Raw genomic sequence first — 6,471 nt, 5'->3', positions numbered from 1 at the left:
GGTGCCTGGGGGAATCACACGTTACCCAGAAGTGTTCCCACTGTGCTAAGCTCACAGCCAGGGCCAGGAAAGACAGAGAAATGCGGCTGAAAATGCTCCTGTTTGATAAGGCTCTCCAGCCCGACTTGCCGGAGAGGCCTCAACCAGAGGGGCCCTCAGGGCTCCACAAAAGGAAGGCGGCTTCCCTCACCCCCTCAGTGCAGAAACAGAGGAAGTTCTCCCCAGCCCGATCCCTGCCGGAGGTCTCAGCGAGCGGGACGGGCGGAGCACACAGCCCCCAGCCGCATACTCAAACAAGCGGCAGCGCAGCAGCGCACATGGCAGAGGATGAGCTTCCGATTACTAAACAGCTGGCACGCGCGGCACCTAGAGCGGCGGCCAGGCAAGCGCCGGAACCGGCAGCACCGCCACAGGCGGCACCGACCCCTCCGGCGCCAGCAGTGCAGGGCCAACAGGCACGGAGCCTGCAGGCACCGGAGGACGTCATCCGCGCGGCACCGCAGCTGAGCGGGCTGAGCGCGGCGCCGACAGGGGGGCCGAGATCCCCGGCATGGGAGGGGGCGGTGCCAGCCCCGCAGGGGAGGGCGAAGGCAAGAGCAAAAACCTGGCACCACAGCCCTTCTCCGGACAGGGCTGCAAAGCTGCTATCAACAAGCCCTCCCCTTATGCTGCACACGCCACCCAGAAGATCTGGGTCTCCACCGGCCTATCCAGAGCCTCCTTCTCTGTTCCTCCAACCTACATCACCATGGCTTGGGCCACCTTCGCCCTTTCTGGGACTGGATCCCCTGGAGTACTATCACAAACCAGTTGCACCGTTATCTGTATTGTCGCAGAGATCTCGCTCTCCCAGACATCGGGGGTACGCACCCCGGGAGTGGTCCAGGTCTCCATCCCCGGACCCGTGCCCCTGCTGCCATGGTCGTTCTTATCATGCTGGACACAGACACCCCAGGCCTACACCTAGGGGCAGGTCCCCCCCGGCTGTCCAATACCCCTGTGGACACTCCCGGCCGGAGACGGAAACACAGCTATCTCAAGGGGAGTTAATTTTAGAACCCCAAGACTTTCCTTCGCAACCCTCCAGCGAGCGGGTGTACCATCGGCCGCAGGAACCTGAGAGTTCGAGGGAGGTTTACCCTAGTGGTTCCTCCTCGTCCTCCCCTGATGAGGCCACGGCCCCCGGGGACGTTGCTCCCTCGGACGACCTCAAACAGTTTCAGGAGCTGTTTAAAAGGGTGGATTTTACGCAAGGCATCCAAACGGCAGAAGTGCAGGAGAAACGTCACAAACTCCTGAAAAATTTGAGACCCCCGGCTTCATCCAAAATCACTATCCCGCTCAACGAAGCCATTATGGAGTCAGCCACTACCATATGGCAGACTCCAGCCTCCGCTCTGCCTATGAACAAGAGAGCAGATAAGAAGTACTTCGTCCCAGCGAAGGGCATGGAGTTCCTTTTTAGTCACCCACAACCAAACTCATTGGTGGTAGAATCGTCTCAGCACAGATCAAAGACTTCTCAGTACAAATTGGGGGGTTCAGACAAAGATGCCAAGAAGCTAGAGCTATTTGGTAGGAAGGTATATTCCTCCTCCACCCTGCTATTGAGAATGGCGAACTATGCAGCACATCTAGCGAACCATAATTTTGATAATTACTCCAGGCTTACTTCTCTCATGGATTCGCTTCCAGAAGATAAGAAGCCGGTGCTAAAGGCAATTGTGCAAGAGGGCTACGCGGCTTCGAGGACGGGAGTCCAGATCGCCCTGGATGTGGCGGACACGGCGGCACACTCAACGGCTACAGCGGTGGTCATGCGTAGAGAATCCTGGCTCTAGACATCGGGTAAGCCGAGGGATCTGCAGGTGAAGATTGTGGATCTTCCCTTTGACACGCAGAAATTGTTTGCAGACTCAACCGACTTGGTCCTCCACTCCAGTAAGGACTCCAGAGCTACACTTAGAACTCTGGGTATTTATACCCCTCCATATAGGAAGAAAAAGTATTACCCTCAGCAAAGACGATACCCGTACCAACCGCAGCGTGCTCAGTACCAATGGGGCTACGACCAAGGGCGACATCAACAGCAGCAACAGTACAGAACTCCCAGGCAACGTTCTCAACAAAGCCATGCATCCTCCGGGCAGGCCCAAAGGCAACAAGTTTGATGGGCATGTCAAGGGCTGCACTATCACTACCATCGCGCAATGCCATTCCCAGCTCATGTTCCATCATCGCCTCCGACCGTTTCACTCCCAATGGCAAAAGATCACCGCAGACAAATGGGTACTGGAGATCATAGCCACGGGTTACGCGATCCCCTTCCAGTCACTCCCACCGCCGAAACCTCCTCCCAGGCCCCACCTCAGGGACGCTTCCCACGAGGCGAGACTCAAACAGGAGGTGGACCATCTTATGTTCATAGGTGTGATGGAGTGGGGGGGGTGCATGTGTGAGTCAGGCTGGATGTCTGAGGCAAGCAGCAGCTCCCAGTGGCTAAGGATGACCCTGGGGCTACAACTGGCAGATAACACCTCTGCCTGAACAAAGAGCAGGGAGGAGCTGAGCTGGGTTTTTGAATCGGGGGCGGCAGTTAGAGGCTAGGAAAAGGGAGAGCTGGAAGGCAGCCAGCCTGAGGAGGGGGAAGCTACACCCCAGAGGGGCACCCCTCGGGGTCTTCTCCCCAGGACAGGTTGGAAGGGCTGTCTCTGGCTGCTATGCTGTTGCTTCTGTGAGAAACTGGACATCTGTTGCCTAATAAACCTGCTGTTGTACCTGCTGAGTGAGAGTCTGTCCTGCCAGCGGACGGGGTGCAGTGCAGGGGGACCCCTGAACCCCATCACAATAGGGGCGGTGGAAAGAGTGCCAGAGCAATTTCAGGGGAAAGGCTTTTATTCACGCTACTTCCTCACAGAGAAGAAAACAGGAGGCTGGAGGCCCATCTTAGATCTTCGGGGCCTCAACCGGTACTTGCACAAACAACGTTTTCGGATGATCACAGTCGCCTCCATACTCACGGCACTGGACGATGGAGATTGGTTTGCAGCCCTCGACTTACAAGATGCTGACTTTCATATAACAATCCACCCGGCACACAGGCACTTCCTCGGTTTTATGGTCGGCAAGGAGCATTTCCAGTACAAGGTTCTCCCGTTCGGCCTCTCCTCGGCCCCCAGAGTCTTTATCAAAACCCTGGCAGTGGTGTCAGCCTACCTGCACAGACAGCGGGTATTTATATTCCCATACCTGGACGACTGCCTGTTGAAAGGGGCCTCGAAGGTAGAGGTCCTACGCATGATACGCATAACAGCAGACACGTTTTCTTCGCTGGGCCTGGTCATCAACCTTGCGAAGTCAAAGACCGACCCCACACAAGACATAGAGTTTATAGGGGCACGTATAAACTCTATCACAGCAAGGGTGTATCTACCCAACGCCCGCTTTCGCGCCATCAGTTCGCTGGTGCAAGTCATTACATACAGCCCCACGGTGCTGGTCTTAACGTGCTTGCAGCTGCTGGGCCATATGGCGGCGGCAACGTTTGTGGTGCAGAATGCCAGATTGCACATGCTCAGCCTACAACATTGGCTGGCGAGCGTCAACAAACCAGCATCCCACACCGTCCGCAGGGTGGTATCACCCATGACGGAGGTGCGTGGATCCCTGCAGTGGTGGGTAAACCCCAAGAACCTGCTAACAGGGGTACCCTTTCACCAACCACAAATCTCTATTTTTCTTACTACCGACGCTTCCCACATAGGATGGGGAGCACACATTGGCGACAAGGTGACGCAAGGACTGTGGTCCCCTACGGAACAGTCGCTGCACATAAATATACTGGAGCTCAGAGCAGTGTTCAACGCCTGCAAACATTTTCGAGACCACATACAGGGTAAAGTAGTCGGGATCAGTACAGGCAGTACCTCCACCATGTTTTATATAAATCGACAAGGAAGAGCCCGATCCCGTGCCCTATGTGCGGAAGCAGTTCGGCTGTGGAACTGGTGCATCGCCAACAATATAACGTTGAAAGCCTCGTATTTGCCAGGAGCTCACAATGTGAAGGCAGACCAGCTGAGCAGGCGCTTCGCACTCACGCACGAATGGCAGGTCCGCTCCGATCTGCTACGACCGATTTTTCACACATGGGGGTTTCCCCAGGTCGACCTGTTTGCCACTCAGCACAACAAGAAGTGCCCCCAGTACTGCTCCAGGGCAGGATTGGGGCGGGGGTCCCTGGGGGACGCATTCACGATTTCATGGAAGGGCCCCCTACTTTATGCGTTTTCCCCCCACGGTGTTCATCCACAAGGTCTTGCAGAAAGCCAGAAGGGAGAGAGCCTGCATGATTTTAGTAGTCCCAACGTGGGATCGACAGCAATGGTTCCCCTTGCTTCTGCGCATGTCGGACTGCCCACCGCTCCCTCTTCCGGTGGCGCCGGACCTACTCACGCAGGCCCAGGGATCCATAGTGCAACCACACCCTCAAGGTCTGCGCCTACAAGCATGGCTAATCCATGGCTCAGCTCCCTAGAAAGCACATGTACGGAGGGAGTACAACAAGTCCTGGAAAGTAGCCGAAGGATCTCCACCAGAAATGGACTCGATTCACTGCCTGGCGTTCCGCCAAGCAGTTAGCTCCCCTTGACGTTCCTATACGTGTAATACTAGAATACTTATTGGACCTCAAGAGGGGCGGGCTTTCCCTATCCTCGCTAAAAGTCCACCTCGCCGCTATATCTGCTTTTCGGCACGCAGAGGAGGGGCCCACGGTATTTGCCCGTCCGATTGTTACCAGGTTCCTAAAGGGGCTGGTAAACCTGTACCCCCCTCGCAAACTGCTTTCACCATCGTGGAGCTTGGACTTGGTGCTCAGCACGCTAACGGGTCCACCATTTGAACCCTGAGCCACAGTTCCCCTACATCTCCTTACGATAAAAACAACCTTCCTCCTTGCAATTACGTCAGCTCGCAGGGTGAGTGAGCTCACAGCAGTGATGGCAACGCCGCACTGCACAGTATTCTCAAAGGAGGCAGTAACTTTACAGCTGCACCCAGCCTTTGTTCCGAAAGTTTCTTCAGAGTTCCACCTTAACGAACCAATAGTTTTACCCTCGTTTTACCCGAAGCCTCACAGCTCCAGCAAGGACGCGCGCCTCCATCTCCTAGACATGAGAAGGGCGTTGGCCTTCTACATAGACAGAACTAAGTCCTTCCGGAAAACGGACAGACTTCTAGTCTCTCTCGCTCCCAGGTCAAAAGGAGAAGGTCTCTCTTCGCAGAGAATCTCAAAGCACATTGTGTCCTGTATAAAAATGTGCTACGAACTTCGAAAGACTCCTTTGCTAGCCCCGCCTAGGGCTCACTCCACCAGGGCGGTGGTGGTGTCAACAGCCTTCTTCAAGGGCATCGCATTAAAAGACATATGTAGAGTGGCGACCTGGTCATCCTATGACACCTTCGCCAAACATTATGCACTACATCGGGTATACCAACAGAACACCCGTCTGTCGACAGCAGTCCTTTTGGGGGCAAGCTGCACATAAACCGATTACCCACCTCCTTACTTGGGTTACTGCTGGGTAGTCACCTATTGTGGAGCACCCATGGGGACACTCGATGAAGAAAGAGAAGTTACTCACCGCAGTAACGATGGTTCTTCGAGATGTGTCCCCGTGGGTGCTCCACCACCCGCCCATCCTCCCCGCTTCGGATCTCTGTTTAGTGTTTTTCAGGAGCATCCGAGGCGGTTGGTCAAGGAACTGGCGGGGACCGGATCGCGCACGTGGCCGGGGACGCGCAAGGGAGCGGCGCGCGCCGGCACATGCGCGATCCAGGAGAAACTGCTGGAAGAATTCTGATCTGCGGCGCCGGGCGAGCCCGACACCTATTGTGGAGCACCCACGGGGACACATCTCGAAGAACCATCGTTACTACGGTGAGTAACTTCTCTTTTCCTCCACTTCCTTGTAACACCCTTTTAGATACTTGAAAGCTAATATCATGTCCCCTCTCAACGGTCTCTTTTCCAGGCTCAACAAACCCAATTCTTTTCACCTTGTCTCCTAGGTCATGTTTTCTAGACTTTAAATCACTTTAGTTTAAACTACTTCTATGCACTCTAGCAAAGCTCTAAGGCCAGCTCGACGCTACCAGGAAAAAGCAATATAAGACCCACAGCTCTAGTGATGTGAATTGCGTAGCTGGAGTCGACGTATCCAAAATCAATTTCAAATCGCGAGTAACATGTTCACCTTCCTCCAGCCAAAACAAGGGTCCAGCTTCTACTCGGATGAGTGTGTTTACCCACCAAAGCCAATGCCCCAGTTCAGGCTCGTTCTTTCTTAACGGCTGGGGCAGCAGACCCATTAACACCCCCCGGCCCTGTCGTCTGAGCCCAGAGGTGACCTCATTGTGGTCTAAGCCTGCTGGATCCGCGAAGAGCAGTCCATCTCCATTGTCTGCTGC

The sequence above is a fragment of the Carettochelys insculpta genome, chromosome 9 (assembly GCF_033958435.1).
Source record: "Carettochelys insculpta isolate YL-2023 chromosome 9, ASM3395843v1, whole genome shotgun sequence".
NCBI lineage: Eukaryota > Metazoa > Chordata > Testudines > Carettochelyidae > Carettochelys > Carettochelys insculpta.
Note: the sequence above shows the minus strand (reverse complement) of the source record.